This window comes from Sinohyriopsis cumingii, unplaced genomic scaffold, assembly GCF_028554795.1.
Source record: "Sinohyriopsis cumingii isolate HCF-2022 unplaced genomic scaffold, ASM2855479v2 utg001870l, whole genome shotgun sequence".
Lineage (NCBI taxonomy): Eukaryota > Metazoa > Mollusca > Bivalvia > Unionida > Unionidae > Sinohyriopsis > Sinohyriopsis cumingii.
The window spans coordinates 394,220-404,784 of NW_028316076.1; positions in this window are offsets into that span (position 1 = coordinate 394,220).

The following is a 10,565-nucleotide window of genomic DNA, read 5'->3' on the forward strand; positions in this document are numbered from 1 at the left end:
ATGGATTTTTACAGAGCTTTTGGAAACCCGGTAGAACTGAACCAAGGACTGAATTTGATCGTTGTGTATTCCGATGTGGTGGAGTACAACGTGGTGGGACACACCTCCGTACCGTTACCGCGTGTCATTCCTTTCAAAGTGGATAGTGCGACGACCAGCGACCAGGAAGGTGGAAACACCTATCACGTAAACCGCGAATTTGTACATCTTCATTATTTGCCCGTAAGTCGTATTTGGACACTGTCAACATTGCTATAAAAGGAGATCTGGGACAAAATATTCCATTCACCAAAGGGAAAGTTACAGTGAAACTCCATTTTCGAAAACGGTTCTCTAACGAATTGTAAGTCAAGACAGCGACGATGGACATTTTCACCCTATACAATCCGGCCAGATTCGAGTGGACATTCAGTTTGCAGAAAATCTAAGCGCAGATAATATGGTGAACGTCATCCTGTATGCTGAATTTGACAATACGATAGAAATCAACAGTTTGAGGGAAGTCATTCTAGACTATTAGAAGTCATGGAAAACTTGTATCAATGTTTATATAGTAGGGATTCTTTGGACATGGAATGTGAAGATCCTGAGGAAGGAAAACCCCAAGACAAAGACGAAGAAGTCACCATGATGAAGTCTAGATGGCCAGAACAAGAAGCCCATTTAGTTTCCTGTTATGCTATAGTCTTGGCAGAAAAAAATGAAGGAATTGATCAAGAAAGATTGCTATGGATGTCACAACGATCATCCCAGTCAAATTCAACACGATAAATGCCTGATGTTGAGTCAAGAAGAAAAATTGGACGAATATCTGGACGAAGCTTGGAGTCTCATCTCGGAAGAAGACGTGTTGCAACAGTGGTATAAAGGCTTGCGTGAACATTATTTTCCTCCATTAACAACTCAAGAGATCCATCGCATCGAAGCTCTCTTGGATCAGAGTTGGGAGACGAGACGAAGAAACGGTTACTTGTCAGACATTTTCAAGCAAAAATTTCAGGATCGAATTGATCACTTATCATTACCTGTGAAGATGAAAAAAAACATGGATACCTGGGAACTTTATTACCTTTTGAACCACAGCTCGTACACGGCTTCTTGGAATCCTGTCGTATGTGCCAAAGATGAACTCCCGCATCGCAAACCTCAAGACCATCAAGCTTATGTGATCAACACGGACGACAGTCATCTCCCAGGAACCCATTGGGTAGCCGTCTACTTTCCTCAAGAAGGATGTGTGGAATATTTTGATTCGTATGGATTGCCTCCTTTGGAAGACGATATCATTGACTTTATGAGAAGAAATGCTCAGACCACCCGATTCAATAATGTGAAATTACAAGGCACAGATTCCTTGGTGTGTGGACAATAGTGTGTCTATTTTCTGCATCATCGCAGCCTGGACTATTCCTTAAAACATTTAGTGACTCATTTTGATCCTCGTTCTTCTTCTAGAAACGATGTGAAAGTAGATAAATGGTTTTGTGACCATTATACTGGTCTTTTGTCTCAAGCTAGGAAACGTAGTGTCCATCAATGGCCTAATGATTTCAAACAGTGGAAATCACAATTTCATTCATAACGTTGTCAGCCCTGTCCAAAATAATGTGTTAGTTGAGAACAAATGTTTGTGATTTGAAACAAAATGTTTGATGTTATATTGTTTAATTATTTTTAGCGTTAAGTGATGTTGTGCTTTGAAGAAAGAAAAAATGCCTTTGTGATTTGTTTGGCTATAGGTATCCTGATTCATGCTCTTTGACTTCTTACTATCCCTCTCATGACACTCATTGAAAGTTCCGACTCGAAAACCGTGTAGGGATGTTTTCCTTCGCGTCCGCGCTTTGACCATAAAACGGGGAAGTCTCCAGTCTGTCCATCCATTGTCGACTCATCTTCCTACGAAGATGTGCTCCAGACTAGTTAAGTTGAACGAAGCCGATGTGAATTTGCATAGGTCATGATAAGTCTGATATCGCGACCTGAAGAGATAGACAATGTGAGAATGTTGAAAGTCACCGAAGACCTGAAAGAAGAGCTCTTCAAGGAGGAAATCAAGAAGGAGAAAGACAAGTGGGCGGAGAAGTACAGACTTCATAAAAAGCAGAGAGAGCAGCAACAGCAGCAGCAGCATGAACCTGACAGAGGCTTTGTCGACTGTGTATCGATGCCAAAGAGTTCTTCTTCTCTTTCCGAAGAAGCAGACCTCATCCTGTGAGAAAGCCTGTCGTCAGAGGAGGCCACCATCTTATAACCTAAAAGATCGCCATAGCTTCAAGTTGACAAAAAAAAGATAAAAACAAAAAAAAAACTTTTCAGGGCTACCCCATACTCTCGAAAAGAAATAACATTCCATTGCCTATGATATGTTAGTCAGTTAGAAAAAAAACAACAGAAGTGAGTCTATAAGCACATGATTTCTTTATCTTGGTTAGAAAGTGTGACTCTAAGCCCTACGTTTCCGTCGCCTATCAAACTTTTTAAAATAGTGATGGTCAGTAAAAAGTGAGTGAGTGTTTCTTTTAGGTCTGTGCAGTTTGTTTTTTTTTTTTGGGGGGGGGGGTTGGTGATAATATGGATAATGTAAGTTCGGGCAAAACGAAATTAAAATAATTAGACACAGAACTCGGTGTGGAGGGAAAAAATATACGCAACAGCAGCGGGAGCAAGAAATGCAGACCCAGAAGTTAGCGCTCCACCCACCTCGAGACCACAAATAACATCTAGTCAACAGCCGACTATACCTAACAAACAACCTACCCCGGAAAGAGTGGTGGCAGAACAAAGGGCCAATTATGTTAGACAAACAGTGTGGCAAACTCAGACTGAGTTATCGGAGGCACTACGTTCTTCTCTCACTCCGATACTACAGGCAATCGCAGCTGAAATAACAACCACAACAACAATACCAGAGACAGACACCATAACAGAAGATTTGAAACTATCTACCTCAACTGAAGTATTAGTATCAGAACCAGAAGAGGAAATAGAGGCGGTTGAGGAGGAGGAGAGTGACGCTGACCCTCGTTGAGAAGAACACCGAAATGGGGCTAGATCAAGCATTGTATGACGTCAACAGAGCAAGACAGTGTATAAGAGCCATACAATACGTTGCCTGCAAATCTCTAGACACCTTTAAACCAAGACCTTCTCAATCGGGATTTGGGGTCAGAGTTCTCCCCCCAGTTCTACAGACAAGCCTACACTGGATACCCCCTCAGTCAACTTGTAGAAGCCGCTGCTTACATTGTCGCCCATCATGGCTACGCATTTCCTGATATCAAGAATCATGAGACTAGGAGTGCGGGAAAGATCGTGAGGGCGAAAGTGAGACCTTCTAGCAGAAAAATACAGCCCATTTTAGGGCTCCAAAAGATTGCCTTTTATTAAATACGGAACCATATTTGGCTTGGAATCCCTCCTTGACTAAACTATTCTCGAAACAAACTTGACCCATTGGAACACCACAACAAACTTAACTTGTTAAACCTAACAGTGACAAAACTTGTATGTCGCTTAGACATATCAATTTAAATAAGACCAGTATGGTTACTTTTATGTATACTGAGTACTAATATTAGATAGATACGTTAGGAAGTAGGAAATTTAACAGATTCGTTAGATTTGAACTAACTGCACAGGTGTAAAACACATTATTGGTACTTTTTATTGTCCATTAGCAAAAACGGGACTTCATTTGAAATAAGTACGGGCTAGCGTTTTGGGGAGTACTTAACATCCATCGCTGGCTTGCTGAGCACCTTTTTTCCTCCTTTACCACGTTCGGACATCGTACACGTGGCAGAATGTGGAACGATTTCCACCTGCCACACGCCCATGTGTCCTAATGTGACGTCATCGCTACCGACCAATCGTAGCGGGCTTTACATACGGCTTGGGTTGACACCTGAGGCATTTCAAACCAACTAAGAAAAATGAGTGTGTGGTGAGACTATTCCCACTCATGTTTAAAGCCTTTCCGTCAGGTTGTTAAGGACTAGTTAGTCCTACACCTTGAGTGGCTAAATTTAAAAGTAGTATGTAGGTACATAAAAGCCTGGGGGATGAGACTCTCTTTCCTTCCCCAGGAGTAATTAAAAATCACGCGGTGCGTGATTAAACCAGTGATACATGCTCCATTGGAGCGAAAATCACTTTAATTCAAGTAAGCAAGCAAGCAAGTTCGGGTACCGTCTCTAGCACTCTTGATGACACCAACTGTCTGGGTTATTTTCTTTCTTGCAAGCCCCTATGTTCCACTTCTATTTGTGATAAGAACTTGTGATACTTCACATTTTCTAAAGTGGAAATCTTTACAAGCCGTACAAAATACAAAACTTATATGACTTTGGCTTTTGACACATGCACAGACTCTTCACTTTATAAGTGTCACGAGAAAATTGTATATCCAATTTTTACCATTTTCCAAAACACGCACACACTTGCAGCTTGACCAGAAATATGTACATCTTGTTTTGTGGATAAGTCACAGACAAGTCCAAGCATATATAGATGATTATGAACGTTAGGAATATCCCCTCATTTTTTCAGAAATATCAAAGCTTTTATGTGCATTTTCCCTTTTCCACTCTATTTTAGTGCTTAGATTTGTTCCAAGAAAGAAAAAAGAAACGAAACAATTGTTTTTAAAAAAAATGAATTTTGAATTCAGATTTCTCTCTGTTTATAATTTTTTCAAGTTGATGGTGCATAACAGATTACATTCGCCTACCTTTCCAAAGTGAAAGACATTTCTTCACATGTCATTGCCTTTGTTAACTTCGGTTTCATTGGTTAGTTATCGTTAATCTTTAATTTTTTGATGCATTTCTTTTTGATAGAAGGTTTAAGGCTTTCCGGTGTTGTAACGATATTTATGTTGTTTAGTCTGTTGATGAAATTATCTATAGCAAAGTGCTTAAGATTTTCAGTGTTTTTTATTTCAAGCCCTACAAAAGGAGACCAAGTTTGTCTTGAAAGAGGATTGAAACTCTAAATTACACGGGCGTGAAGGAAAACATCGTTGTGTTCATTCTAATCATGCTTGCCGTATCTCTCTGTGTTTTAGAGGTCATATTTCTTCTTAAGTAAATACACGCATCAATAGACAGACAGATTGGGTCATCATCCTTGAGGTTCACTGTACTGTTCTTTACTTCATATAAAATCCAAATTTATTAGTTTGAAGAAAAAAAAGATAGCATGCCCCTCAATACTGTAACACGTCTGTTCTGACTCTACCGATGTGAGTGTGAGTGTTTACGTAAAATGTTTAACTAAGATATAAAAAAATGGTCAGCTTGAAAACGCAAACCAATACTGTGATGCATTGTATTTTGATCTGGTAAGAAGAAATGGTACAATACACAAAGAGGGCTTGTAAGTTCACATTCCAGTCTGTCTGCACTGTAATGGTAACAACGCAAGAGCGTAGGGATTATTATGTCACACAGTCCTAGAACAAAACAATGCATCACCCGTTGTAAGCCATTTCATTGGCTATACTTATTTTCTTACCGCGTTCACTTCGAATTGACTTGAGTCCTTATTCACACAGTGACGAGAATGGTCATGCTTTACTGGGTCTATCCTATAGGCGATTTATATATAAAAGAATATTTAAAAAAAATTAAACTAATGCACGAACAATGGTACCATGGACGATCCCATGGAAATTGTGTCCGTCTTATTGCAAAATACATCAACATTTAATTTAATGGCGCATATCGCTAGAACAAACCTCTAATAATGCACATTTTGAAAAGTGTTGTGTGACACGTATCGCCATTGTCGCTTGGTGTCTGCTTTCTTCTTCGAAAAGAGATCGTTTTGTCTTGACTATAAAAATTTAATTTGACTAAGTATTACGCATACTTGAACTCATACATTTCACGTTGTGGGTGTAAGCCGTCGTTCTCAGTTTTCTGGAAGTTCGTTTTTGCGTTTCTCAGATGTGATACTATTTTTTATGGACCGAACGAAATTTCTTTTGGCTTGAATCAGAAATCGTGGCTTTGTGGCATAAATGGAGAGCATTGATTAAAGCTCAGTTATGTCGTCTTCGAAATCGCTGACACGGATTTGAGCTAACACTTCAGGTCTTGTGTGAGGCGACACGGCACGCCATTGCCTTTTACTTCCTCAATGAAATCGTTTCATCTTATTGCAAAATTACATTTGACTAGGTTTCATACGCAGCAGGTCCCTGTATATAGGGAGAGTGTCTTAGCGTCAGAGTATTCATTCCACTCTCAAACAGCACAGATCGACCTGCTGGTCAAATATATTCTAAAAGTCATACGAAAGGATAATTCACAGGCGAAAGTGGCAACAAAACTTACTCTTTTAGTCGTTGATTTGATGAGAGTCATACGAAAGTGTGTAAGTGCTGATGAAGTTTGCTATGTCTGCAAAGGTAAATGGGTATTTGTCTCCAGAATACCTGCTTCGTCTAAGAAAGAGAGACAAAAGTCAAGATACCTAATATCGTTGTCAAGAGAAAGGACACTGGGATTCAGAGTGCCCTAAGAGAAAAGAGAAGAAACAGAAACAAGACGTAAAAGAGAAGAGGGATTCAGAAGAAGAAGAAATTGAAGATGAGGAAGACCTTGTACCAGTGAAAACATGGAAATGGAAAAATTGCCAATGTGAGCCGATGCTTTGGCCCGGATGTGAAATTTCATACTACCTTCTAAAAGAGAATAAACCAGAAAGAAAACGTAAGTGTCTCTTGGTCTTGACATTGTGTAATAAGGACGGCGTGTTTTGTTTTTACTCACACTTTATCAAATTGTGCTCTTTCACCTCTCTCTATCCCTCTGGATCATGTTTTAGTTAGAATTGAAATGGAAGGATGCTTTCCATCACGCACACTCTTTAGGCATGCAAGTCGGTAAACAATAGTCAGTCTATTCATCCATCATTTTGTGTCTTGATGTTTCCTAAATCACACACTGATGCCATAAAATAACGGGTTAAATGGGTTTTGTAGTGTTGCGGGTGGGGTGTCGGGTGTATGTGTTTGGCAGAGTTGGTCATTGCAGGTGAGGGCTTAGGTGCTTTCAAAAAACTTTTTCTTCATCACTCTGTGTTGACGGAATATAATGGATTATTCTCTTCACTCTCTGTTGATAGTATATATAAAGGGTTATTTCTTCACTCCGTGTGGATAGTGTATAATGGTTTTCTTCTTCACTCTGTGGTGTGTGTGTGTGTGTGTGTGTGTGTGTGTGCGTGTGTCTTCGCGTACGTTGTGTAGATCGTATATTTGGTTGGGATTTTTTCTTCTTCCTCCCGAGTGTGGATAGTGTATTTGGGGTTTGTGTGCGTTAGCGACATTGTGTGGATAGTATATTTGTGGTTTTTATGCGTTAGCGACGTTGTGTGGATAGCATATTTGGGGTTTGTACGCGTTAGCGACGTTGTGTGGATAGTATATTTTGGGTTTGTATGCGTTCGCGTACGCTTGTATGGATAGTATATTTGAATTTGTTTTCCCCTCCCTTCCGTGTGGAAAGTATATTTTGGGTTTGTTGTCCCTCCTTTCCGTGTAGATAGTATATTTTGAGTTTGTTTACCCTCCTTCCGTGTGGATAGTATATTTTGGGTTTATGTGCGTTAGCGACGTTGTGTGGATAGTATATTTGGGGTTTGTACGCGTTAGCGACGTTGTATGGATGTGGTTTGTATGCGTTCGCGTACGTTTGTTTATATAGCATTTTGGGGGTTTGTATGCGTTCGCGTACGTTTGTATGGATATTATATTTGGGGTTTGTATGCGTTCGCGTACGTTTGTATGGATAGCATATTTGGGGTTTGTATGCGTTAGCGTACGTTTGTATGGATAGTATATTTGGGGTTTGTATGCGTTAGCGTACGTTTGTATGGATAGTTTATTTTAATTTTGGTTTTCTTCTTCGATCTCTGTGTGTGTGTGTGTGTGTGTGTGTGTATGTGTGTGTTACTGTAAGAACGTCTGAAGAGTATATTTGTTGGTTTTTTATCTTCCCTGTGTGAATAGTATATTTTGGGTTTGTTTTTTCTTTTTCCCTCTCTGGTGTGTGTGTGTGTGTGTGTGTGTGTGTGTGCGTGTATTAGTCTCTGTTTGTCCCTATAAAACTCCCTTTATCCCTATCAAATACATTCTACCTACCTACCTACAGTAGCCCGTATTCAAGTCAGCCACTTGCAACACTGTTGCCATTTATCCCCAAGTTTCCAGTACAGTGATGTCACTGACGTTGGAAATTTTGAGACTATACATATGGACTTGGGGTTTTCCACAGGTTATAGCTATACATATGTACTAGAGTTCATAAACAGGAACGACACTCAAGCTGAGGCTATAAAAAGATAGTGGGGTTTTCCAAAGGAATAACCCACAAGTTGTAGCTATAAATAGATAGTGAGATTTCATCGGAATTTCAACTGATTATAGCTATAAATAGATACATGGGTGTTTATCCACGATCGTCACACAAGTTGATATTGTAAGTAGTTACTAATTTTATCCATTTTAGTCTAAACCATTGTAACTTAATTTTCGGGTATATGTTTATTTTCCTTTAAATTCTGGGACAATTTCGTCATTTTAGCGTTACTTTTAGTCACATCCATTTTGTCGTTGAGCATTTCCTTGATTAAAGCCATTTATAGCATCATTACAATTATGCAAATTTTTGAACACCGCAGCAAGATTTCAGGTCTTGGTAATGCTTTATATATAAATCTCACGCTTGTGCTAGTGTATGTATGTCTCTGTCTCTGTTGTGTTTGACCCTCTACCACCATTGTCCCTAGACAGTCCCACCATGTTCAATTCCCTTGACGCTATACAGTCCCACGATTTATTCCCATGTTAAATTCCCCTTGACGCTATACAGTCCCACCCTGTTCAATTCCCCTTGACGCTATAGAGTCCCACGATTTATTCCCATGTTAAATTCCCCTTTACGCTAGACAGTCCCACGATTTATTCCCATGTTAAATCCACTTGACGTCAAATCGTCCCAGGGGTTTCCGCAATTTTAAATTTCCCATTGACGCCAAATCGTCCCAGGGGTGTTTCTAATGGTAAGTCCCATTGACGCTGAATCGTCCCACTTCACTTCTTACCGATTGAACTATGGTATGGTGTACGTAATACTTGTTTCCGTAAGTACAATACCTACTTTTAAAGGAATCAATCTTAGCAATAGAACTGCTTTCTTCAAATTTGTTTCTTTAGTTTGTTAGGCCACCGGCAAGTAATACAAAATATGTTTAATAAAGTTTGCAATATAAACTGTATTATAAATTGTACTAGTTTAGTTATTGACATTGATATATTTTAACATTTCATCTCTTAGTTAAATAAAAATGCGAAAACGTTTAAACAGTGATAATTAAATTCGTTTTTGATCTGATATTAGACTTGCATTTTATCTGCTAAATGGCTGATATAATATATCATGTACAGATATCAATATATTAGTCTTAAATTGGTGATTTAAGCACATGTATCAAACATTGTCTTCATAACTATGTGCTTCCCTATTTAGCTACGTTGATATACACAGGCATATATGCATGTAGACATATATGCAAACATAATGCCCAAGTTTTAGACATCCCTAAGAACTGGTACATACGTCACGTATGACTCAAATTGATCATAAAATGTGCTTTATTGATGAATAAGTAACGTTAGCATGACAGACACAGCGCCCGATAACTATTTGTTCCTCCTTGATGAAAAATTAGTTGTTTTGGGTGGGGGTGGGTTCGTTTTATGCTTTTTTTCTCATTTAAAAATTTAAGTGCTTCATGGAATCTAGTTTATAAGTATATAAGAATCATGCAACAATTTTAAAACTTTTCTTGGCAATAAAATTAAGCATTGGACAGCTGATTTATCTCTGCCCTGGTCCAAAACGCCATAAAGTTTACACAGTAGTAGAGGGATCCTTGAAAAAAAAAATATCGTGTATGGGCAAGTTCTATTATTTCATATGCCAGTATCACAAATCGATATGGTGACTCCCTGGATATATATATATATATATATATATATATATATATATATATATATATATATATATATATATATATATATATATATATATATATATCTGTATAACTGATTAGCCAGGTACGGCCTAACAATCATACAGGTCTAAAGTCTAAAAGTGCATTTAACTATAGTACATACTTATTATCAGTCCAGTTTAGATTATGCATTTAGTCATTTATGGCCATATATACCTGGTTAACGAATACACAATGGGTAGTTGGTCATGGCATTCTACGCTTGATGTTAATAAATGAAAAATATATCCGAAAAATATAATCTTAAAACCACAAAATCTATAAATGTACAAATATGCAATGGAAAATGTGTAACGGGAGAATTCACTAATAGATAGGAACACAAAAATATGCACACACTTGCACACACACATACACATGTATATTGTATAAAACGTGTGATTAAAAGAAAGCCATAATTTTGTTCATTAAAAAAGTCAAACAATGGTCGATGTTTGTCGTTACATTTGTTTTCTTCATAGAATTAAATACTAAAACGA